This window comes from Schistocerca serialis, chromosome 3, assembly GCF_023864345.2.
Source record: "Schistocerca serialis cubense isolate TAMUIC-IGC-003099 chromosome 3, iqSchSeri2.2, whole genome shotgun sequence".
Lineage (NCBI taxonomy): Eukaryota > Metazoa > Arthropoda > Insecta > Orthoptera > Acrididae > Schistocerca > Schistocerca serialis.
In genome coordinates this window covers 635,171,604-635,198,817 of record NC_064640.1, presented here as the reverse complement: position 1 = coordinate 635,198,817, position 27,214 = coordinate 635,171,604, and the positions used below count along the sequence as shown (strand labels likewise).

At 44.8% G+C, this 27,214-nt stretch overlaps 1 protein-coding gene across 1 annotated transcript in view; it reads right to left on the bottom strand.

Annotated features, from left to right (window-relative positions):
* Positions 1 to 27,214, bottom strand: part of LOC126470518 (uncharacterized) — a 230,451-nt gene that overhangs the window by 51,388 nt on the left and 151,849 nt on the right. The gene's annotated exons all lie outside the window — the stretch shown is intronic.

Below are 27,214 nucleotides of genomic sequence, written 5' to 3'. Positions count from 1 at the left end.
TTAATTTAGATGCTGCATACTATGCAGCTGTAACACATGGTAAATGTCACCTGCTTCTCACAGCATTTTAATAATATTTAATACATTACTGGATTCACTATCTGCTTTCTTTATTTGTGGCCTGCCTGTAAAGGGGTCATTTCCTTGTTCTTGCAGCTCTTCTGTCACATGATGTACTGTTTACAGCACCAGAAAGGAGTCACTACTCAGGGATTAGTGCACAAACTAACAGACCATTCTGGCAGACCAAAGACACCATCAATATGATGGTATCTAGAGAAATAAACAATGAATGATGTCACTAACAGTATGAAAACATGACTAAATCAAATCCAATGAACTAACATGGCTTCAATGGGAATAATGGATTTTAAGTGATCATATTCTTGTTATTAACACCTTCAAACATATTAGAAACTTGAGAATATTGTACCATGGTGGGGCAACAAGGGTGTTTGTCAGAGATGTAAATGCAACTGAGGTATGCTCAATTGAAATGAAACACAATATCAAGCCACATTTGTCGGCTTTCTCACAAACTGCCACCTTCAAACTAATGTAGACCTTTGGCTACACTACATAGAAGTCTGTCACCACAACCTTATTTAAAAAAAAAAAATAGTTTTTCTCATGATACATTCACTGGCTTTGGCAATTCACAACCACACTATCATTTTCTAAATTAACATTGACCTCAGGATACATTACAGATCAGTTTATCATCACAACTCCCATAGTAGGAAGGCAGTATAGACAGTGGTCTCATTGGTCAAAGCAGAATGGCAGTATCATTATATTCAATGCATCCATCATTTCCACTAGACTTGCAAAGCATGGCTGAAGCCACCACCCACAAGAACTAAGCAGCATATTGTAAGCAGGACACATGTATGACATGTACAGCTTAAATATACAAACAAATGCTGTCTTTATAATATATGATGTCATAATACAAAGAATTTATGAATGGCTTGGTTCTTTACTAGACCCATGAATCCCTTTGTAATCTTCAACCACTTCCAGCAGATTTGCCATTTCATCCACCAATTCCTGAGACATGGTAATCGTTTCCTAGGTGAAAACAATGTTTCTTTGAATTAGCCAATCATTTACAAAATACTATATATTTTTAATGCAAAGAAAATTACCTTCTATCTAGAAAATTAAGACATATGTTAATACATCATTAAATGGATGCAGCCCAGAAGTAACAAATTACTGGACTGTTTAGATATAACCTATTCTTATGAAAGAATGTAACTGATCACTCCTTTATTTGGAATAACATTAATTCATCCCAGCATCCTCAGCATCGAAGTCAATGGCTACAAACTGTGAAAGGCTTTGAGGAGCAGAGGAACATGCCTTAGAGCTATGGAACATATCTTAAAGCTATAGGTAGTAAGGACAGAAATTACTACACCCGGAAATAGCAGAACCAATGGTTTACTTATTGAGGTTTTTTTTAGAATCACACAATTAGAACTTGCTAATCATAATTATTTCTGCATTTGCGCAAAATGTTGGCTCTCAAGGACACATATCAGGTGGCTTGATGCTAAAACACACTTCATTCTAAAAAGACATTTTGAGCTACATTTCAGAAATATGTAAGGAGGCATCAGAAACAAGGTATGTGCCTTACACATAAGTTGATCATCTAAATAGTAATACTATTAGTAATAATAACAATAATAATTTTATAGCAATTTTATAGTAAGCCATTAAATTAATAGACACTATCATATATATAGTACAGTGCAACCAATAATTCAAAAAATAAGGTTCGTTATTAAAATTCTGGTACCAAAAGCAGCGGGTTTTGAATCCATGCCAGACGGCATGGAGCTCGAGTGCGATTAGAGGTCTCTACAGCTGTCGCACCATAAGCCACAGCTGCTCACGTTTCTGGCTGGCGTGTAACATGAGGGTACCACGCTGTAGCACGTGGTTCCAGGAGCCAATAGTGGCATACCTTATTCCAGATATAAGTGCCTGTCTCTCACTCAGCTAGGCAGTCTGAACTTGATGGAGTCTATCGACCTCTCGGCAACTCTCACTCGGTCGTCCGTCGTTGTTCATGTCTGTCCTTTCCATTCATTTGTTTGTTTGCGGGCTGTTCTCCATTTGGTCCTGCCTCGCTTCTTTCTCTACCAACCATGTTACAACATTTTTGGCAATGAGTTAAACGGTGGTAGTTGTTAGCATGGAGGCTGTTATATCCTAGCCAGTAATGCCAACCGAGCCCGCTGCCAAAAGGTTGGCAGCATCAAAGTCCGGATGCCGTCCGCATAAGCAGCGCCAGCGATACAGGAAATCGCCGCAAGTCTGCGCGCGCCACCGCTGGCTTCTGGCTTCTTAAGCGCTGGAGTCGCGAGCGCTAGTACAGTTCTGTATTCGCCGCTCAGTTGTATACTCGCCACCGAATTGTGTACTTGCTAGTCAGTTGTGTGTTCATCGCAGCAGAGTTGTTGTTTGTCGTCAGCCGACGCTGACCTAGCCGCTCCGACTCGAACTAGACAGATTTCTGTATCTTCGTTAATAAAGATAAGTACCAACTTTTATTTAATCAGAGTGTTTGGGTTTTCATCTTTCTGTTCACTGTTCCAGCGGACCGGTCGGCCCGCTATTAAAAGTGTGGCGGTGACTTCGTAAGCCGTTTCTACTGCGAATTGCTTGTCGCTACGAACACCGCCACAAAACTGGCGACGAGGACTTCCGAACTCGTGTGCAGGGCTGGTTCAACTTGTTTCTGGTTATACTAATTATAGCGATAAAATTTTGGGGGCTGGTTTAATTTGTGTTCACTATGTCTGCCGAATTACAACAGTTGATCTTGTTACAGAGTCAGCAAATACAAAGTCTGGTGGAAGCGATCGCCAAACAAGCGGCTAATCCTCCACCACAAAAGGAACAAGCACAGGCAGCACCACCGTTCTGTGCTTTTGATGCATCACGAGAAGAATGGCGAGAATATTTCGCGCAGTTGCAGGCGCACATGACAGTCTACAAAATCACAGGTACTGAGAGGCAGCTTTATTTAATTTCCACTGCAGGCGTGGAAGTCTATCGACTACTTTGTAAGTTGTTCCCGGAATCCAAGCCAGAAGCTTTAGACTATGACGTTGTTGTTAACAAGCTTGCTGAGTATTTCGAGTCGCGAGTTCATGTGGCAGCAGCCAGATTCAAGTTCTTCAGATTAAAGAAACTGCCACATCAATCTAATAAACAGTGGTTAACAGATTTACGGGGCCTCACCCGTCAGTGCCGATTTAATTGTGTGTGTGGAGCTTCCTACAGTGATGTCATGTTACGAGACGCTATTACTCAAAACATTGCAGATTCTCGTATTCGTGCTGCTATCTTAAAGTTGCCTGACCCGTCATTAGAGACTGTGATGAACATCATTGAAGCCCAAGATACTTTTGACTATGCTGAGTGTGAGTTAGATCAGCCATGTATTTCTCAAATTGCCTGTGCTAAGCCAGTTATGTCATGCCCGCGGCCCCACCGGCAGAGTCAGACTGTAAACACTAGCCGGCCGCGTCATGTTAAACACATTCGTCAGCCGCGTGTGCAAAATGATAGAGTTAAGTCTTGCCTTAAGTGTGTTCTTGCTCATCCTCGTGAACGTTGCCCGTTAAGAAACACGGTTTGTCACTTTTGTCAAAGGAAAGGACACATCCAGACTGTTTGTTTGCGTAAACGCAAGAACAATTCTAGTGCTGCCCAGCCCATGGATATTCATGTTCTTCAAAGCCAGCCCGCCCAGGAGGTCGCGTTTAAAGACTTTTCCATGGTTCGTGTGGGTAATAAACTTGTTCGCAATAAGCCACCCACTCAGCCCTCTGCTATGCGACCCAGGCGTAATTCAAAAAAGTAATGTACAGACTGCAAGTGAAGCGGGAGTTGTTGTTCCACCCGCCCAACCCACGAGTTGTCGTAAGCAGCGAACACGCGCTAAAAGCGCTGATTTTGTGTCTTCCGCCTCCACTGCACCGATCCAGAGACAGTGTAATAAACTATTTGTGAAGCTACGCATCCAGGATAAGACCTTCAATTTTCAATTAGACACTGGTGCGTCTGTGACTCTCATAAATAGTGCTACCTATGCGGCTATCGGCCGCCCTAAACTTTCAGCGGCAAAACATTCTTTGGCTACTTATAGTGGCGAACACATTCCTGTGTTAGGTGTATGTAGCGTGCCAGCCACATTCCGTGGCAATACAAAAACAGTTTCATTCACAGTGCTCCGCGCTACAGACAGTGTAAACATTTTCGGATTAGACTGTTTTGACTTGTTTGGCCTGTCTATCCACGACAATGTGTTGCAAATTAATTCTGTTGTTGTTCCTCAAGACAGCATAACCGATTTGTGTAAACGATACAGTGACATATTTAAAGACGAACTAGGTTGTGCTGCGAACTTTGCCGCTCATATTACGTTAAAAGATAATGCTCAGCCTCGATTTTGTCGTGCTCGTCCAGTGCCTCACGCCCTCCGGGCACCTGTAGAAGATGAACTTCGTCATTGGCAAAACAACGGTGTTATTCAACCCGTTTCAGCGAGCCAGTGGGCTTCTCCCTTAGTTATTATAAAGAAACCGTCTGGCAAGTTACGTTTGTGTGCTGATTTTAAGTCGACAGTTACTCCTCAGACTGTCATTGATTCTTTTCCTTTGCCTAGACCGGACGAGCTGATGGACAAGTTAGGGGAAGCTCGTTTCTTTTCCAAAATTGATCTCCGTGAAGCATATTTGCAATTGCCCCTCGACGAGCAATCACAACAGTATTTTGTCATAAACACGTCGTTGGGGTTGTTCCGTTTTCTGCGTTTGCCTTTTGGTTGTGCGTCAGCTCCAGCTGTTTTTCAGCGTTTTTTGTCACAACTTCTGGCTAATGTGCCATCGTGTTGCAACTATTTAGACGATATTGTTGTGTCCGGTCGGACGCATGCTGAACATTTCCGTAATTTGGAGTGTTTGTTTAAAGTGTTGTCTCAGGCAGGCCTACGTTGCAACATCGATAAATGTTCATTTTTCCTTACGGAGATGGAGTATCTGGGACATGTTATTAATGCTCAAGGCATTCATCCCTCCCAGTCACATTTAGCAGCTATTCGTGATTTGCCCGCCCCTCGCAATCTGCATGAATTGCAAGCAGTTCTTGGCAAATTGACGTATTATATTAGGTTTATACCTAATGCATCACAGATTGCTGCACCGTTGCATCGTCTCCGCCGTAAGAACGTTCCGTTTGTGTGGTCAGCTGATTGCCAATCAGCCTTTCAGCAGCTTAAAGAGGCTTTATTGAATGATCGTTGTCTGGTCCATTACGACCCTAACAAGCCTCTGGTGTTAGCTTGTGATGCCTCTTCTTTCGGCCTCGGTGCTGTGTTGTCTCACCGAGTCGGTAACACCGAACGTCCTATTGCGTTCGCATCTAACTTGCTAAACAAAGCTCAGTGTAATTATAGCCATTTGGACAAGGAAGCGTTGGCTATTGTGTTCGGTGTCACAAAATTCCATCACTACCTCTATGGTAGACCATTCTATTTAGTAACAGATCACAAGCCCCTGACGTCACTGTTTCATCCGTCTAAACCAGTTCCTCAGCGGACAGCTCAGAGACTACAACGTTGGGCTCTTTTGTTATCACAATACCAGTATGAGATACTGTATCGCCCTACAGCTCAGCATGCAAACGCTGACGCGCTTTCTAGATTGCCGATTGCTGCGGATGACGTCTTCGATTCCTCTGACGACTCTTGCCATCAGATTGACGCCGATGAGCATCAATCCCTCCAGGATTTTCCGATTGATTATCATCAGGTGGCACGTGAGACAGTTACGGATCCTCATCTGAGTTTACTATTACGTTTTGTTCAACGTGGTTGGCCGTCCAAGGCAAAGGACATATCGGATCCTGTGGTTCGTCGCTATTATCCGCAACGTCATCTGTTGTCTGTTTCGCATGGAGTTTTGCTGTTACGCACCGAGAATGACCAGCTTCGTGTAGTGGTTCCCCAAGTGCTCCAATCCAAGGTCCTCGACTTGTTGCATCAAGGTCATTGGGGAGTGGTCCGCACCAAGCAGCTTGCCCGCCGTCATTGTACATGGATCGGCATTGATAAGCAGATTACGCAGATGTCTACAGATTGTTCGACGTGTGCCAAACTCCAAGCTGCTCCGCCTCAACGCTATTTTGAGTGGGCACGCCCTGCCGGTCCCTGGCAGCGAGTACATATTGATTTCGCTGGTCCATATTGGAATTCTCGTTGGCTCATCGTGATAGATTCATTTAGTAATTTTCCGTTTGTTGTGCCCATGCAGTCTACAACGTCTGCACAAACTATACAGGCGTTGACTTCAATTTTTTGTATTGAGGGTCTTCCAGAAGTTTTAGTGTCTGACAATGGTCCACAATTTACCTCTGCTGAATTTGAACGTTTTTGTTCTGCCAATGGCATTCGCCATGTTCTTACTCCGCCGTTCCACCCTCAATCGAATGGTGCAGCGGAACGTTTTGTACGCACATTCAAGGATCATATGGACCGCCTTCGTGCTACGCACTCTCGTCAGCAGGCCCTCATCACGTTCCTGTCGTCGTACCGGACCACGCCACGCGACAGCCCTTCGCTTGCGGTGCTTCTCCACGGCCGTCGTCATCGCACCCTACTACGGTTGTTGCAACCCCCAGATCGACCCGCCGCTTCTGAGCATCGCACGCGTTTTCAGCGCAACGACGCCGTTTTTTTCAGAGTTTATCACGGTCGCCGTCGTTGGGAACGTGGTACCGTGATAAGTGTCCAGGGTCGCGGTTTTTATACTGTTCAAGGTGCTACTGGGGTGCACAGGAGGCATCAGAACCAGTTGCGCCGCGCTGGCCGCCCGGATTCCGCCGCTCGTTCTTTGTCCACAGATTTGGTCCGCGGCGGGTTCCAGCCGCGCCTTCCGACTTCGGTGCCGCCCCCAGGGCAGCAGCAGCAGCCGTCGCCGCTACCACGCCGACAGCCCGTCCCGTTGATGCCTCCCGCGCAGCTTCATCCGGGAGCGCCCCAGGTGGTCGCTCCGGCGCCTGCGGTCCCTCTTCAGTCGCCACCGCCTTCGGAGCTGATGGACGTCGACCCCTCAGCCGGGCCGCCTTCCCAAGCGGTGGCTGTGCAGCCTGTCCTGCAGCCGCTTTCCTTGCGCACCCCCAAGGAGTCTGACACTGCAGCGCCTTGTCCGGCGCCCACTCAGCAGCCGTCGACGCAGCGTCAGGAGACGCTGCCTCTCTTCGTGGGTCCCGACGCCCCGTCACGTCCAGTACCAGAAGCTGCGCCCGTGGTCACAGGCGTGCACCCTGACCTCGGTTTTCAGTCGGTGTTTCCCGAGGCCCCGCGCGGCCAATGCTGAGGTGCGGACCGGGGACTGCCACCGACAACAGTCTCCGCCCCGGTCTCTTCTGCTACGCCTGCGACCAGACCCCTCCCTCGCCGTCGACGCTCGCCACGTCATTATTCAACGACGGTGCGGCGATTTGGGGGGGAGGAGTGTTATATCCTAGCCAGTAATGCCAACCGAGCCCGCTGCCAAAAGGTTGGCAGCATCAAAGTCCGGACGCCGTCCGCATAAGCAGCGCCAGCGATACAGGAAATCACCACAAGTCTGCGCGCGCCACCGCTGGCTTCTGGCTTCTTAAGTGCTGGAGTCGCGAGCGCTAGTACAGTTCTGTATTCGCCGCTTAGTTGTATACTCGCCACCGAATTGTGTACTTGCTAGTCAGTTGTGTGTTCATCGCAGCAGAGTTGTTGTTTGTCGTCAGCCGACGCTGACCTAGCCGCTCCGACTCGAACTAGACAGATTTCTGTATCTTCGTTAATAAAGATAAGTACCAACTTTTTTTTAATCAGAGTGTTTGGGTTTTCATCTTTCTGTGCACTGTTCCCGCGGACCGGTCGGCCCGCTATTAAAAGTGTGGCGGTGATTTCGTAAGCCGTTTCTACAGCGAATTGCTTGTCGCTACGAACACCGCCACAAAAGAGGCAAAGTTGGTCTGTCTTCTGGAGCAACAGCAGCAGCTCCAGTTTGACATCTTACAACAGTCGCTGCGGTTGCTAAAAGACAAAGTCAATGCCCGGGACGCGTTACCACAACTGCTTACAAGTCCTTGGGTGTCCGATGCTTTCCCATGTCCACCGTCAATCCCACCTTTTAATGACGTTAAAGAGGACTAGGACACATACATACATCGGCTGAAACAACACTTCACGGCTTTTCAAGTTGCAGATGACTCCTTGTAGATGTTGTTTTTGTCTTGGGCCTCCCCAGACACGTTTTTTCTTCTCCACAAGTTGACACCGTTTTCCAATCCTGTGGCTCTCTCTTTCCAGGAGATATGCCTTTTGCTGACAAACTATTATTCCCAACACTACCATGTGGTCGCCTCTCGGCTGGAGTTCCACCAGTACCATAAACAGCCTGGTCAATCGTATTGTTCCTGGGTCACGGACTTGCAGGGTCTCAGCTGTCAATGCGATTTTACGTGCACCAATCAGCAGTGTAAGGCTTCATATGCAGACTCCCTGATCCGAGATGTGGTGGTTCAGCCGGCTCCTGATCCTGAGGTCCACACTGCGATGTTGAAACTTGATAACCCCTCCTTGGAAGAGATTCTCCGCATTGCCCAAACCTTTGAAATTGATCCAGTGGCTAACAAGTGTCTTATGGCGTGGCCGCAGGTGGCGGTGATCGAGGCATCTCGGCGGATTCCACCCTTGCAATGGCCGATGGAGGCCAGCACCGTCGGGACTCCTCGTTGTCCAAAGCCTCTATATCATCCGCGCCTCTGGTCGACCCTCGTGCCGGTCATGTGGCCCATTTCCATCTTGCCCACACTGCTTTACCGCACATTCTCGAGATGATTGTCCACACCGCTGGAAAACATGCACATTTTGTAACAAGGAGGGCCACATCTGATCAGTTTGTCGTAGTCTCTCGACTCACTCCAGTCCTACACCTCCTGGGCCTCAAGATACTGTCCATGCTCTGCAATCAGTCGTCCCACAGGATGATCAGTCAGTGCGGAAGCTTTTCCTCACACTCCGCCTTTTCACTGAGAACGTCGGTTTTCAGGTTGACACTGGGGCCGTCGTCTCCCTGATTAGTATGGCGACATATAACCGGCTGGACTCTCCTGAGTTGTCACCTCCCTCTTGCCGTTTGGTTGCCTATGGAGATGGTCCCATTCCCATTTGTGGGCAGTTCGTCATCAAGGCGACATACAAGCGTGTTCCCCAGCTCCTTAGCCTCTTTGTTGTTCACAATCTGTTGGCTTCAAATATTTTTGGCCTGGATGCGTTTCAACTGTTTGGTTTTAAATTTCCAATGAAGTTAAGGTTGTTTCTGCGGCTGTTCCCTTTCAGGACTTGGACAATCTGTGCTTCGCTTTTTCATTGTTGTTTGCAATGGATCTCAGTTGTGCTTCCAATATTCAGGCACACATCACCCTTCAGCTGGATGCGCAGCCTCGTTTTTGTGGGCCTGTCCCTTCCGGCTGCCTTATGGCCGGCAGTCAAGCAGGAACTTGATCAGCTCCAGGCCACTGGCATTCTGGAGCCTGTGACTTACAGTGCCTGGGCGACACCATTGGTGGTGATATGGAAACCCAATGGGCCCCTTCGGCTGAGTGGGGACTTCGGCGCTACTGTCAATGCTCAGTCCCTCATTGACACTTACCCCATTCCCCAACAGGAAGACCTCCCCGCCAAGCTTGCCAGGGGAGAGTATTTTTCAAAGATCCACCTGGCTGAGGCATAGCACCAGTTACCCTTGGATGCAGAATCCCAGAACATCATGGTTATCAACATGCCTTTCAGATTGTACAAGTACAAATGCCTTCCCTTTGGTGTCTCTTCGGCGCTGGCCATTTTCCAGTGGTTCTGGGAGCAGCTTACACAGCCTATCCCCACCTGCATGAATTATCCGGATGACACCTTGGTTACCAGGCGTTCCAGCCAGGAACATTTTCAGAACTTCAGCACCTTATTTCACGTTCTGAAATCTGGAGGTTTATGCTGTCGGCTGGACAAGTGTTACTTTTTCAACCGGAAGTGGAATACTTAGGCCACTGGCTTAGCAAAGATGGCATTCGCCCTTCAGGTCGTAATGTCGTGGCCACTGAGGCCCTTCCTCGTCCCAAGGACTTATCTGACCTCCAGGTGTTTTTGGACAAGGTTACTTATTACTTAAAGTTCTTACCCCAGGCTGCCTCCATTGCTCAACCATCAATCACTTGCATCGCAAAGAGGTACCTTTTGATTGGACTCCTGCCTGTTATCAGGTTTTTCTCAATTTAAAGGTAATGCTGAAGACCGCCCCTTGCCTCACTCCCTTTTCTCCGGACTGACCCTTGGTTGTGGCGGCTGATGCATCAGCATATGGCATTGGGGCCATCCTTGCACATCACAATGCTGATGGCTCAGAACTGCCCATCGCTTATGCATCTAAGACGTTGACCCCCGCACAACGAGACTACTCCCACATTGAAAAGGAGGCCCTAGCGACCGTGTTTGCCGTCCAAAAATTGCACACCTATCTCTTTGAGGCAAAGTTCACCCTCCTGATAGACCATAAACCCCACTTTTCGGACCCCACTCTCACCTTCCAGAGTGGATGGTTAAAGTCTCCAGCGTTGGGCATTATTTTTGCGAAATTACGCTTACACCATCCGGTATAAGCCCACCACCCGACATGCTAACACAGATGCTTTGTCTCGTTTTCCAGCGTTTTCCTGCGTTTGACCAACAGGAGGTCCTCTGCTTTCACATTGATTCTGCCTGCAGGGATGTGCTGGATGGTCTGCCTCTTAAGGCTGCTCACACTGCCACAGCTACCCGCCGATACCCTATCTTGCGGCATGTTCTCTCTATGTGGTCCACGGGTGGCCCTCCTATCTTACTCATTGGATGAGGACCGATTTCAACCCCTCGCTCCACCTGTCCCACAGGCTCTCAATGGTTGATGATGTCCTTCTGTTAGCCTCGGAGTCGGCTTCCCATCGGGTGGTCATCCCTCCGGATTTGTGGCATCATGTGCTCAGTTTGTTACACCGCGGGCACTGGGGTATGTCCCACATGAAAGTTTTGGATCGCCGGCATGTGTATTGGCCTGGCACTGATGGCAATATTGACCGTCTGGACGCGGGTGCACTGTGTGTGCGCGTCACCAGGCCAGCCCCCCTCAGCAGTTCGCAATCTGGCTTGTGCCTCGCCGGGCTTGGGATCGCATCCATCTCGATTTTGCGGGCCCGTTTTGGGGGTCCATGTGGTTGATTATCATTGATGCCTACTCCAAATACCCATATCTTGTCCGCATTGCGTCCACCACCACAGAGACCACACTCATGGCTCTGGCCCAGGTTCTCGTCATAGAGGACCTGCCTCACGCATTGGTCTCCGATAATGGCCCCCAATTCACGGCATTCTCCTTCCACGAATTCTGTTGTGCCAACAGTACCAAATATATCCGTAGCCCACCTTTCCACCCTTCCTCCAATGGCATGGCGGAGAGGCTGGTCCACACATTTAAGCAACAGTTAACAAAGGCGGTTGAAACATCTCCGACCACATCGGCCTTCACCCTGTTTTTGAGCACCTATCACACCATGCCAATCGATGGACATAATCCAGTGGAGCTCCTCCATGGGTGACAGCCATGGACCCTGCTCCATTTGCTGATGCTGTCCCCCTCCCACCCCCACTCCCAGCCCTCTCAGCATTATGCCTCTGGCGTGGCAGTGTGGTCCTGCTTTGTACAGGTGCCAGCCGGGGTGGACGCCTGCCACAGTTGTCGCAGCCCTTGAGCGGCGTGTGACTTTGGTGCAGACTTCAAAAGGGTTGGAGCACCACTATCATGACCAGCTCCACCTGCGTGCCCCCAAGAGACTCCTACCACTGCCGCTACCTCCTCCTCCTCTGCTATCTCCTTCAGGTACGGCCGTGGTCCTCAAGTCACCACCATTGCCCCTGGTTGCTGTCTCCCTGTGGGCCTGCCGCCGGCCCACCCCATCCCAGGTGGTTGACAGCTCCCTCCACTGCCCTGGGCTCTGGGTCGGCTGTCATGGACACCTCGGACGTCCCTTCCTCCCCACCAATGGCAGTTGACGAGCCCAAATCTTCTTCCATCTGTCGCCCACCTTGGCACCGTCTGGGCCATTTCTGCCCCTACACGCAAGTTTCAGGGGGCAGGGATCTGGTACCGAGCGCTACGGGTTTTGAATCCATGCCAGACAGCAGGGACCTTGAACACCACTAGATGTCTCTACAGCTGTCACGCCGAAAGCTGCAGCTTTGCATGTTCCTGGCTCGTGTATAACATGAGGGCACCATGGTGGAGCACATGGTTCCAGCAGCCAATAGTGGCATACCTTATCCCGTATATAAGCTCCTGCTTCCTGCTCAGCTAGGCAGTCTGAACTTCGTGGAATCTGTCGACCTCTTGGCAGCAGACAGCGTATTTACAGTACTTTGTTTCCGTTACTCAGTAGACATTGTGGATTCGTTTGGTTGTTCCTGTCACTCCGATGCTTCTTGTGTGTTGTCGTCATAAGATCTTGCTCGGTTGTCCATCGTTGTTCATGTCCGTCCCTTTGGTTCATTTGTTTGTTAGCAGGCCGTTCTTCGTTTGGTCCTGCCTCACTTTGTTCTCGACCACCCCGCGACTGGAACGGTTGCAGTTACAACAAAAATAGTATTATATTACTATCAACAACTTCCTTTATCTTATAGAATGGTTGGGCAGCTAACCAGTCATGCAGTGTACGTTTTGAACTTTTGTTCAGATAGCTCTTTTACGGTTTGTGAATGCTTATTTAATAATTTGTGCCCCACGAGTTCATAACTGCTAATTTATTACAGTCATGATTTTTTGTTCACAAACCAAAAACTTGCAGTTTGCCTTTTATGACTATGAAGAACCAGTAATCAGCTTTTTTCTGCTGTATTAATGCATCAGCACACAACTAGAATTTCCTCATAAAATAATACCTTATGATACTATGCTTTGAAAAAATTAAAAATAAGATGTTCCCACATGTATTTCAGATATACAATTAAGTCATCTTAACAAATAAGTTACTCTAGATAACTTTCTTAGTGCAAAAACCAGCCATTGATTTTTGCTATCATTCAGCAAGAATCTACTGGCTCTAGACGAATAGGATGCTGGAGTAGTTGTCATTTCAGCACAAGTTTTGAGGCTATTGCGATCATTACTATTGTGAAGAAAATTTTTGTCATTGGCATGTAGTGCCAAACTGGAACTAATACATGAGGGCAGGTCATTAATCATTATTAGAAACAGGGAAGGGCCCAGCACTGATGACTGTGGAATGCCCACCATAACTTGTTCTGTACAGGACATTTCCTTGCCAACACAGACAACTTGCTAGTGGTTCTGCAGATATGATTTTAATCATTTAAGGCTATTATGTCTAATGCCATGGAAGTCTCTTTTTTTTCCTTCAAGAAGTAGTGTGTGTTCCATGCAGGCCTTGCTTAAATCAAAAAAGGTGTCTTGAACAAATCTTTTGTCCTCATACACTTGAGTCTTTCACTATAGAGTTTATGGCATCAGCATTTGGCAGTTTTTCCCTAAAGCCATGTTGTGCTCCACTAAGTGTTCCTAGATTTTCGAAGTAAACAGATACCTTTTGGTAAAATACACAGACCAGTGCTTTAGAAAAGTTGGGACTACAGACACTGGCCTGAAACTTGGAGGAGAGTATTTATCTTGTCTTTTATATGAAGGAACTTCCTAAGGCAGTTTAAGCTCACCAAGAAAATATCCCTCCCCTAGATACTTGCTTATACAATAATTTAGGGAGTACCCAATACAGTCTATTACTTTATTCAGTAGGTTACAAGATATGTCACATGCAGGATGTTTTATAATACGTATTACACACTTGTAAAGGTTGTAGAGGGCACTTAGTAGATCAATTTTTACATATTAACCCATGTCAGAAAACATCATCTGACAGTGTTACAGAGTCAAAAGTTATAGGTGCCAGCACCTGTGAATGTATGTATGTACAGGGTGAGTCCATGATGAGGATAAAAACTACCAAGGATCATGAAGAAGCATAAATGTAGCAATTTAAGATATGGGTCCTTGTACTGGAAACAGACTCAAAACTTCTTATCGAAAACCATTATGATACCTCTGACAATTGAACACATGTACCAGTACTGTTGTTGCTGAGAAGTCTAGTAAACATGGGTTTTAAAATGTAGCCATGCGGGATTAGCCAAGCGGTCCAGGGCGCTGCAGTCATGGACTGTGCGGCTGGTCCCGGCAGAGGTTCGAGTCCTCCCTCGGGCATGGGTGTGTGTGTGTTTGTCTGTAGGATAATTTAGGTTAAGTAGTGTGTAAGCTTAGGGACTGATGACCTTAGCAGTTATGTCCCATAAGATTTTACACACATTTGAACACTTTCTAAAATGTATACTTCAAGAGCTATGAGCACTTGTTCAACAGAGGAGATATGTTTCACACTAGTGAAGATGAAGAAGTGCTCATAGCTCCTCAGCTATGCATTTTAAATCCCATGTTTACTACACATTTTTTTCTTGTCTTTGTCCATATTACCACCTCTGAAAGTTGGATACCCTACATTCTTAGCAACAAAGTATCGGTACATGTATTCCACTGTCAGTGGTATCAGAATGATTTTTGCTTGTAACTTTCGACTCATTCGTTTCTAAACCAGGGACCCTCACCTCAAATTGATACATTCATCTGTTTCCACCATTCTTGAAAATATGTAACACCATTGTGGAATCACTCTGTATAAACATACATTTATGGCAATGGTGCCTATAACTTTGAGGCTCTCTAATGTTGCCGGTTGACACTTCTGTGCTATGTCCACGAGTAGCCAGATACTGGTGCACACATCAGAAAAACAGGAGAGAAACTCGATGACTCAAGGTGCGAAGGCCACCTCCAGACAACACTCAACCCATGCCGGAGTTGAGCAATAGGGCTGGCTGAATGGTGGACTGACGAGCAAGTCAATATCAACCTATGCAACAACAAAGTGTAACAAACTTTCAACACAGTGCTGTCAACAAGTGTGAGCCACAATCCAAATCAAAACCAAAGAAGAAAACCAATAGATCAGATTAGATTAGATTAATTATTCATTCCATAGACCCATAAAAGAGGGAATCCTCCTGGGTGTGGAACATGTCAGATAAACACATTACAAAAATGTAATTAGAAAAACTTGAGTTTCATTAATTTTAATGATCCACAGTCAATAAACAGTAAAATTATATACATGAATTAAATTGAAACTTCTAATATTTACAGGTTTAATACTTACATCTGATTTCATTAAATCCATCATTCAGACATTTGCTAGTTTCTTGGCTATTACAACCAAGTATTGTCAAAAATTAAAGTAAATTATTCATTTCAGTGATCGTCAGTTAAGAACAGTCAGATTATGTACAAGATTTAAAATTAAACTTCTACTATTTACAGACTTAAGACTTAAATCTGCTTTCTATCATTCACATAGTAGGTAGTTACTTGGCTGTTACAACCAAGTATTGTCAAAGATTAAAGTATAATAAATTTTCATTAAAATGGTCCACTGCACTTGTTGAGAAACTCATGGATGGAATAGAAGGAGTTGGCCACCAAACATTCTTTTATATTATGTTTAAATTGTGCCTTGTCTGAAACTAAACTCTTAATGGTTGCTGGCAACTTATTGAAAATATGCATTGCTAAACACTGGATTCCTTTCTGGGCAAGAGTAAGTGATATATTGTTCTTATTCCTAGTATTGATACTGTGTACTAAGCAGTTAGTTGGAAAAAGAGATGTATTATTTACAACAAACTTCATTAAGGAATAAATATACTGAGAAGTTGTAGTTAATATGTCCAATTCTTTGAATAGGTTTCGACATGATGTTCTTGGACTTACATTACTCATTACTCTTATTATAAGCTTCTGTACTCTAAAAATGTTTTCTCTGTTTGTGGAGTTACCCCAAAATATAATACCATATGACATAATGGAGTGAAAATAAGCAAAATATGTCAGTCATCGACGAGTAGTCAGTAGTACGTAACACACAAAAAAGACAAAGTACATAACACACAGAGCAATCAAAATGTTGCAGTATTTATGCCAGCTGCAATGGGCACTATTGGCCAGTGTATTCATGTGATGGTATGGTGTCCACACTCGCTAGGCAAGTGCAGCACTGTGGCAACACTGCCCACTGCCCTCTATCGTCCATCAAGGTCCATTTGCTCCAGCAGGCATTCAACTTCCACATAGCCTGATACTAGTGATACTATATCCCCCCCTGAAACTGGTGCATACATTAGAGATGGTGCCCTGGAAGGTGGAACACAGGTACAGGTGAAGCTGCAGCCTCATCAACTGTAGGCTGGGGGGGAGGGGGGGGGGAGAAGTGCAGTCAACAGTGTCAACCAGAACAGTGCTGGAGATGGGCATACAAGGGGAATCACTGATCTAAATGGCGGTGGAAGAGGAGACTGCAGAGGAAATGGCTGTGTCCGAGGCCAAAGCTGGCTGTGGTGATGGCGCTCGAGGCCCTTCTGCATTTGTTCCACCCATGTGTAGACACTACTGTTGCTGGTGTCCAAGCCCTGGCACTCCCATAAGGATGTGCCCACACTGCTGGGCAAGGAGTGTACCACTGGGAGGGACATGAGAGAGGTTCTGACAGCACCAGTGTCAGCAGATGAAGCAAGGTCCAAAGCTGGCGACCATGGAGGAGGCAACACTTGTAACAGGTGCATGCTGCGCAACTATGAACCATCTGTTTCCAAGGTGGAGCTCAGTCATCATCTGAGATAATGGGGCCAGCCATGGATTACTTAGTGATGGACCTGCTGCATGGTGGGGTCCCAGCACATTGCACCAGCAACGCACATGTACACAAGGGAAAAACTGTCCAACATATGTTGTCGTTTGACATTAAGCAGGAGACCTCCTGTTGGTAGAAATCATGGTCCAGGCCAGCCGATAGATGGGGCAATGTGTCACCAGTAGAATGCTGGGTTGTCAGCTTGTGCTGGATAGGCACTGAGAAACAATTCCTTCCACTGGAGATATTGTGCTGTTCATTCTGGGAGGCTGGAGCATGGCCCGAATAACACCACCAATGGCTTGTGATCCACCATTAGAGAGAACTGTGTTAAAAAGGTTGACATGAAATTTCTTGACTGTGAAACTATTGCCAAAGCCTCCTTTTTGATCTGGGAACAGTTGCACTATGCTTGGTCAGGGTCTTGCATGCGTACGCTGTAGGCTGTTACGAACCATCCCTATTCCTGTGTGCCAAGATCACTCCAATACCGTAAACAGACACATCAGCTGCCACAACCAACAGGCAACTGGGAGGAAAGGGCATGAGGCAGGGTGCAGATGTCAGCATGGTTTTCAGTTTGACAAAAGGCACAAGGGACCCCCCTTATGCAAGTCATTGAGAGGTTGTGCATTGTGGGCCATCTGGGGTAAGAATTTAGCATATAGTTGAGCTTGCCCAAAAATGCTTGTAACTCAAGTAAGTTCACTGAGCGAGGTAAAGAAGTTATGATGGCAATGTTCTGATTAGTAGGCTGGATTCCCTCTTTAGAGAGCCAATTCCCCAAGTACTCCACTCCTGGCTGAAAAAATCTGGACTTCTTCAAACGACAATGCAGGCCCACATCCCCCTGGGTCCTGAAGAGGGTGCAGATGTTTTCCAAATGCTCCTAGCAGGAGGATCCTGTGACAATAAGGTCAACCAAGTAATTTATGCAAGCCGTAATATGCTGTATCACCTGTTCCAGGAGTCACTGGAATATTGCAGGGGCTGGGGAAATGCCAAGTGGGAGTCGTTTGTACTTATACTACCCAAACTACATGTTAAGGACAACCATTTTCCGAGATGGCTCATCTAAGAGTAGCTGAAGGTATGCATCACTGAGGTCGATCTTAGAAAAATATTCCTCCCCAGCCAGTTTGGCGAGGAGATCATCTTGCCAGGGAATAGGATAGGTTTCTTTCCACCTGTGATTGAGCATTTGTGGTCATCTTGAAATCCTCACACAAGCAAAGATACTGATTCAGCTTCTGGATGATGATGGGGGGGAACAGCCCAAGCAGCAGATTTGACAGGTTCAAAAACCCCCGCTACCTGCAGGTGATGAAGTTCCTGATTGATGGCAGCCTGTAAGGCCACTGGTAAAAATGAGGTGTGGCATCTGATTGAAGGGTGATGTGCACCTGAAAGCCCCAAATCCAGTTGACGGAGAGGCAAAAACACCATGCAGAGGTTGTCCAGTTCCTGAAAAGGGACCACAGTGGAAACCATCTTGACTTCATCCAAGATAGAATCCAAATGCTGTGAAGGCATCAAGGCCAAAAATGTTGATAGCCAATGCATGGTCAATGACAAAGAATGTCAAAAGCCAAGTAAAATGTCAAATGCCCACATCATTGCTCACAAAGTATCAGATACTGTGAAACTACATTACTTTTTGTCAATGGTAGGAAGTGCAGTCTTTCGTCTCATTCAGAAATTGTTCCCTAACACCACTTCGAGTGAACTTTCCTATGATCAGGTTGCAGGTTTGCTGAAAAACTATTATGACCAACAAGTGAATGTGGTGGCAGCTAGGTACAAATTCTTTCACTGCAAGAAAAGGTCAGAACAAATTTATCCTGAGTGGGTAACAGTTTTGCAGGGTATGACGAGGAAATGCAAATTCAAATGTGCTTGTGGTGCTTCATATTCAGATGTTATGTTGCGTGATGCGATGGAGTGCAATTTAACTGACATCAAACTTAGAGAAAAGATGTTCAAACAGTCAGATCCATCATTTCATCATGTAGTACAAATTCTAGATTAGTATGATTTAGGTGCTGTAGTGGCTGATAAATTAGAGGAGCCACTAGTTTGTCGGGTTGGGTCATACATTGCTCACGACCAGCCCAGTAGTCATCAACAGCAAGTGTGTGCCACACTGCATAAACAGTTCTCTACACAGGCGAACAGAATTAAGTCATGCCCTCGGTGCTATTCACAGCACAAATGCCAAGACTGCCCATCTGGACAAGCACAGAGTTACGCTTCTGGCAAGAAAGGTCACGTACAATCCATATGTTTGCAATGGATCAAACATGAGAATTCTGCCCACTCACAAAAATCTAGTCATGAGGCCCATGTAATCAATGCAGTGTATTCAAAGCCTACTGCAGGCATTAGCAACACTAGCAATCAAATTGTTTCTTCAGTGCTATGCCACAAACTTTTTGTTCATTTACATCTTAGTGGAAAACATGTGAAATTTCAGATGGACATGGGTGCCTCTGTTACATTCCTGAATCATAACACATATGAAATGTTAGGCTGCCCATGCCTGTCTAAAACTAGCACACACCTGATGGCTTGTAATGGACATGACATTCCCATTCTCAGCAAATGTACATTGCCTGCTATGAATCCCTCACACACATGAACTGTGACTTTCACTGTGCAACAATCACATATGTGGCCTTGATTCATTTGATTTGTTTGGCTTTCAAATTTAGGACAATGTGTTGTCAACGACTGCATTTAATGCCAAAGACAGTGTAGTTAGCTTGCTGAAAGAATACCCTGAACTCTTTTCTGAAGGTGTAAACAAGACTAACAATTTTATTGCACATATTACTATGAAAGAAAATGCTCAGCTGAAATTTTGCTGGGCCAGAACTGTTCCCATTGCATTACGTAGCAAAGTAGCTGCTGAACTTAAAGAATTGCAAGATAGTGGAGCTACTGTGCCCATACAAGCTAGTCATTGGTCATGTCCACTGGTTTTGCTCCCCAAACTCTCAGGTCACATTTGCCTCTGTGTTAACTTTAAGTCTACCATCAACCCACAAACTTTGACTGACACTTATCCATTGCCACACACAGAGAATCTCATGGACAGATTAGGTGCTAGTCACTACTTTTCAAAAATTGATTTGTGCGACACATTTCTTCAAATACCACTAGATGAAGAATCTCAAACTGTACACTCATTTGGGCTTGTTTAAATATTTGTGTTTGCCTTTTGGTAGTGCTTCCACAACTGCCATTTCCCAACGGTATTTGGAACAACTGACTGCTCAAGTACCACACTGTTCAAACTATTTGGATGATATTGTCATACACCTGAAGAACACATTGCTAATTTGCATGCTTTGTTTTGTGTGTTATCTGATGCAGGACTCAAGTGAAGACTGGACATGCAGATTTTTTTTTGACATGAGTTGCAGTATGTTGGTCGTGTCATAAACAGTCAAGGTGTACATCATCTTCAGTCACATTTGTTAGCCATAAGTTACCTGCCAGTTCATTGCAATGTCACAGAATTACAACCAGTCTTAGGAAAAATGAACGATTGTATTCAGTTAATACCGAATGCTGCACAAATCACAGCTCCATTGCATCGCTTGCATTGCAAGAATGTCCCCTTTGTTTGGACAGATGAGTGCCAAGAAGCTTTTCAAAAACATTCAGATGCATTACTCAGTGATCAACGCTTGGTTCGCTTTGATCATGACAAACCAGTTGTGTTGCAAGTTGATGCTTCCTCTTACGGAATCGGTGCAGTGCTTTCACAGAGATTTGGCGATAAACACAGGCCTATTGCTTTTGCATCAAAAGTGTTGTCCAAATAGAGAAAGATGCATTGGCTATTGTTTATGGTGTCACCAAATTCCACCGCTATTTGTGTGGCAGAAAATTCTACTTATTAATGGATCACAAGCCATTGCAATCCTTGTTTCATCTGCTGAAGCTGGTTCCTGTACCAACTGCCCAAAAATTGCAAAGATGGGCTTTATTCTTGTCTCAATATCAGTATGAGATTGTGTATTGTCCGACAGCTCAACATGGTAATGTGGACGCACTTTCATGTCTTCCGATTGACCCTGATACAGACTTTGACACTTCTGCTACTTCTTGTTGTCACATTGATGCTCACGATTTTGAATTGCTTCAATCCTTTCCTCTGAACAATAGCAAAACTGCACAGGACATGGAAACTGATTCAGATTTGAACATTTTGCTAAAATACATTCGTACATCTTGGCCTCGCTCACTGCATAACATAGAGAACTCTGTAGTGTGCCAATACTTTGCATGTCAGCATAGCCTTGTTATACAACAAGGTGTGATTCTTTTTTGAAATGACAGTGGACAGTCATGTGTGTTGATTTCCAAAGCTTTGCAAAAAGGAGTGTTGCAGTTATTTCACCAAGGACACTTGGGAATTGCTCGTACAAAACAGTTAGCGAGTTGACACTGTACTTGGCAGGATATGGACATTCAAATAGAACAGATGACGTCACAGTGTCATGTGCAGAAAATCAGTCCACTCTGCCAAAAAAATTCTCTGCTTGGCCTAAGTTGCAATCACTATCACAACGTGTGGCCATAGACTTTGCTGGTCCTTTTTGCAACATTCATTGGTTGATTGTGGTAGACTCTTATAGCAAGTTTTCTTTTGCTATGCCAATGAACTCGACAACATCACATAGCACAATTCAGGTGTTGTCCTCTATTTTTTGCCTCGAAGGTTTGCCTGAAGTCATAGTGTTGGACAACGGCCTTCAGTCCACGTCAAATGAATCTGGAACATTCTGTGAACACAATGGCAAACAGCTTTTAACTACTGCGGCAGTCAAATGGCAAAGTGGAACATTTTGTCAGAACCTTCAAGCAGCAGATGACCAAACTTCCCGACTTCAAACCACACACACCAGGGATCAAACAATGCAACTGTTTCTCACCTCCTGTCCTTCACATCCACAAGGTGGGCCATCGCTGGCAGAACTGCATCACGGCTGCTGCCATCAGACACTGCTCCAGCCTCGGCAATATCCAGCACCAAAGGAAGACTGCATGAAACTGTGTTTTTCAGCACTTTTAGCGGCAGCAGACGATGGGTGTAAGACAAGATACTTCGTGACTTGGCACATGCATGTATCTGATTTCAGTCCCAGATAGATTGCAGTGCCGACATCACAATCAAATTTGCCACTGTCATGTGCATGGTGATCCTTCTGTGTCTCTTCCCTCAGATTCATGGATTCTGAGGACAGCATGGCCATAGCAGCCACCAATTCATGGGTCCTGAGGACAGCGCAGCTACAGCAGCCACCAGAATGTGCCATCACGACACCATGGAACAACCCTATGGAGACAGAGCCTTCGCCTCCTCCACCTTCTCTCGTCCTACTGATGGAGCTGGACCCGCCCACGCCACAGTGGCTGGCACCTTCTACATCATGGTATGGGCCTCAGGAGGTGGATGCGTACCCTTCTTGGCGTTTTCTGGGGGATGTTTCCACCAGAGCGAAGGCCGGATAGTGGGGTAAGACTGGAAGTCTGACACCCCCTGCAGCCACAGCTTCTGGTTCATCAGAGGGTTCATGCTCCTGCCTCCGCGCCCCCCCCCCCCCCCTCACGTTGTCACACTCCATGTATGATGATGGTCTGTCGCTTTGTCGGGGGGGGGGGGGGGAGGGAGGAATTTTACGGTGTAAAGTCAAGCACCGGCACGCCAGTCGGGAATGACAGGGAAGAGAAGGCTGTGAGAAGAGGTCAGCCGATCACACGCTGACCAGACTTCCCTCCAGTATGACAATGCAACAGCAGCAGCCCCAGTTCTATAGCAACATCAATGATAGCGACTTCAGTAGGAGTTCAGGAAAGACTTTTGTCGGTTAAAGATCAGCAGTCACTGCTAAGACTGATTATTTCGTATGTCGCCCTTTGCTTGTGACATATCTATGTAATTGCTAAAGTTAAGTATTGTATTTGATTAATTGTAATAAAAATCATTAATATAATTTGTTTGTTTGTCTAGTGTACCAAGTATGCAGCCTTCCTAAACACAACAGGCAGTGTCCTCGAAATTATTCATGTAATTCTTTGAAGGCCAGAATGAATTCTTCATACCTCATATTTTCTTTAATGCCAGTTAGCTTAGTGAACTGGGCTGTGTTTATCAGAATTTGTCCCTTCCACAAATCAAATTTCTTCTAAAAAGCATCTCCATCAAGTCAGAAATAAGTCGTTTCTCACTTCTCAACATCTTACTGTTGGCATTTCCAGCCAAGTCCACTTAAAATGCGAGGTCTGCAATCCACTCCAGATGTCCTAATTTTTGTTCCTTCACTCCTTTTTTCCTTCATAAAGTCAACAGTAGTGGGTTTTAAATCAAAAACTCATTCCAAGCACGACCTTGATTTAACCATCGTACTTTGCAATACTATGTATAGTGTCCGTACATACCATTCAGTTCCATCAAAACCTGTTGCAACTGAAATCGGAATACTTGGGCTACTTGTGAAATTTTAACATCCATACCACCAATTTCTTCATGTGCTCCATACCCACAAATTTAGCACAAAGTCACTCTTGATGTACAGAACAATGAATCCCATCTGTCAATCATCATAATTTTTTGGTCTTTCTTTGTCAACTAAATCTTTAAATTCTTTGTGCATGAGATTGTAATGTCATTTCATAGCACATTTGCAGTAATCATTGATTATACTTCTTCATAATAGATATGGAGAATTGTCGTCCCTCTCACTTGTCATTCCCATCCAGTTTTAAAGATCTGTGACAATAGTTCATTATATTGCCTCTTTTTGCGTAAACAGGCACTGGATCCGTGAATATCCTTCACACCATGAACAATTATTGAAGCGTAAACAGTGCTAACACTACAATTCTGTTGAGCTGAAGAGAGTTGTGCTGACCAAAAACCACACCACAATAATAAATGAAATGTTGGGCTGTACTGGGTACTTCTGAGAAGAACAGAGCAAAGACGAGACAGGCTGAGCCACTGGCCACACATCTGGCATGTGTGGTTTGGTATGCCATGGCTAGCATTAACCTTGATCTCTGGCTGAGTCACGCCTACCTTCTTTGGACAAGGACACACTTTGCCCACCCACTGCAACAGCTGCACCTTCAGTTCAGTATTACTGTTATTAACTCAATCTCACCTCCTGTTATGATGTTTTCAAGAAAGTTTTCATTTCCATTTGCTGCGGCAAGCAGTTCCTGGCTTATTTCAACATAGATTTGTTTCTGATCATCAGTCAACAAATAGGGAATGTATTTTGCAGTGACTCAATGTCTCAAAAGTCTGTCATTCAAAATTTGATAGCATGGTCCTACACTGATGCTCACTTCAACACCAGCTTCTCGGATTATTAAACAATTATTTCAACAAAACATAGCATGAACTTTTTTGATGTGATCATCATCTGTTGCTGTGGAAGATTGTCTAGGCCTTGGATCCTCACAGACTGACATACTGCCATTTCCAAAATCCTTAAACCACTGACAGCACTGTGTGTGACTCCTATAGTCCACCTTGCATATTTAACATCACATGAGAATCTTGTATCAAATGAGCTGTTGCAAGGGAGGGAGATGCACTGGAAAAGGCACTGTTAGTGAAGCTTTACTACCAGAATGTTGAATCTGATACTGTAGCTTTATGATCCCGTAACCATAAGAAGGGTATTTGAACAGGTAATAGTCCTGCAATGAGCATCACTGTGGAGAAAAATGATCACAAAGTTCAAAACCATGGGCTGTTTAGATTATTGGTGCCATAGCGTCTGGCCAAATACAAGTGCTACTGCTACTCTGGCAATTCAGTAAGAAATGGAGACTTCAAGGGTTCATTGCTGCATAGTGAAGTCAGCACTCGTGAAGCCCCACCAATATCCTCACTCTCCTGTTTAGAGACTACTAAGGTGTACCATCCAATATTATCTGCACAAAATCCAGTGTCAAATCATGAGCTGTTAGTCACCAATTTTGTGAGGTAGAGAGCATCTGCAGTGTGGGCACATCAGAAAATGGGGGGAGATGATGATTGTTTAATGCCTGTTTCACATTCCAAGGGTCTGGAGAGTCTACACCCACACAGTTTTGGGTACTGAAAATCCTACAACTGTCATGGGAAACCCATTGCATGACGAGAAAGTCACAGTGTAGTGTGAATTTCCCACATAAATCCTGACTGGACACTCTTTCTTCAAGGAAATGTGGGGTGCTGTTTTTCAGACTGTCAGTCTGATGGGTGTGAGGTATGCCACTTTGTTACAGAATCACTTCATTCATAGCTTGGCTGATAAACATCTGCTGGAAGGTATGACCTATGCAGCGTGGTGCCCCATCCCATACTGCTACATGTGTGAAAGATCTCTCATGCATATTGTTTGGTGAGGATCACGTGCTCAGCCACCTATTCTGTTGTGTCTGGTCTCCCAGGTCCTCAGGCCTCAATCTGTGTGATTATTGGTTTTGGGGCTACCTGAAGTTACAAGTGTACTGTGATCATCCAACTTCATTGGGATGCTAAAAGACAACATCCAACAGCAATTTCTCACCATACCTACTGATATGCTGTAAGAGCTGCTCACAGCATTGTCCCCTGACTACTGCTATTGTTGATGAATGGTGGCCTACATGTTCAGCATTTGTTATAAAGAAAGTCATCTGTGTTAAAAATCAATTTTTATGCTAGTTATTGCTTTTGCGTCATAAGAAGTACCATCTGTTGGTTATTTTGTGCATTTTTTTTCAGTAAAGTGACACGTCATTTCAAGCATGTGTGTCAGTTTTTACATCTCTACCTACATCATTCTATGAAGTCTTGAACTTTCAAATCTTAACAGATTTTTTGGTCACCCAGTATAACTTGAAACCATAATATTCACAGATCATATGGTAGAAATGATTTTTTTAAAGAAAATTATTTGATATACATTATCACAGTGGGTAACAGGTCAAACTGTCTGAATATGCAAAATAATGGAACCAATGACAAAATTGTATACCATGTTCATCGTCATGAAGTTTTAGTATGATTATATAAAACTAAAGCATATTAATCATGAAAAGTTCACCAAATATGCACCGTAAGTGGAAATATAATTCTTTTCACAACATCAAGTTTGTTGGCTTTTACAACTGACAATCAAATAACAACCTTCAGCAGACTTCAGGCACTTGGTCAGCCATCCACAGGGCCATCACACAACTGTGGTGCATGAGAGATGGCATATAAACTTCACATAGATTGTCTGAAGTCAACATAGGAGATCAACACTACCTTGCCTAATCACAACTGTGAGCTTGGCACGAATAACAGTGTAAAACTCAGTCAACTGAGACCACTCGCACATAGGTTACGAAGTCATAAAGTACACAGGCGAGATGCACTCAACTTACTTAACACTATGCCTCACACTGCATTGTGACCTACCTAACCTCCATATTTCCTTGGCTGTGTTGTAAGGCCATGCATCAATTGGGTCGTTGTCAATGAAAGTTCACCAGCATTAAAGAGATTGAGAGAATTGCGGGCCAAGAGCAGTTAATCCATGTGAAGAAAAAAGTGATGGCCAAGGACGGCCACTCATGTGGCCTTGCCATGCAGATGCTATGCTCTATTCACCCTTCAACCTAACCTAGACCTCTGACTATGTGGCAGACCAGTCAGCACAACCTACATTCCAAAAAATAATATAGAAGAAATGTAAATATTATCAGTGTTCTCTTCTACCTCTGTATGCTTTTGATTATCTGTATGTTATGAGAGAAATAAATTAGCTATGCTAGTTTGTAAATGCTTCATAAGAGGCACTACCACTGCTCCTAGACAGTTGCCAACTTTTCCTCTGCCCAGACAATTGTTTATGTTTAGCCTAATAAATATAGTCTCTCAAGGTTAAATGAGGTATGGGGGAATGTGAGTAAACTGCTGTTTAGATTGTCAGAAATGACATCAGGAACACATATTTGGCCTTATGGGTACCATTCTGTTCTGTGATTTATGACAGTAAAAAAACACCATGGTAACGAGATGCTAAATCTGAGTTTATTTTGAAAAGAAATTGTATTCTTTTAAGGTAAATAAGCTAAGGCAACCAGTCTGCCCATTATGTAAGTTTTTGTTAGGTTATATGAAATGGGATTTCATTTGTTAAGAGGCCTGAATTGATAATTTAGTATGCAATTTATACGTATACACTGTGTGACAAAAGAAGGGACACACCCAGAAGACATGGTTAGATGTCAATGTTGTTTCACACACATTCAGATTATCAGTGGGTATGTAAATGATCTG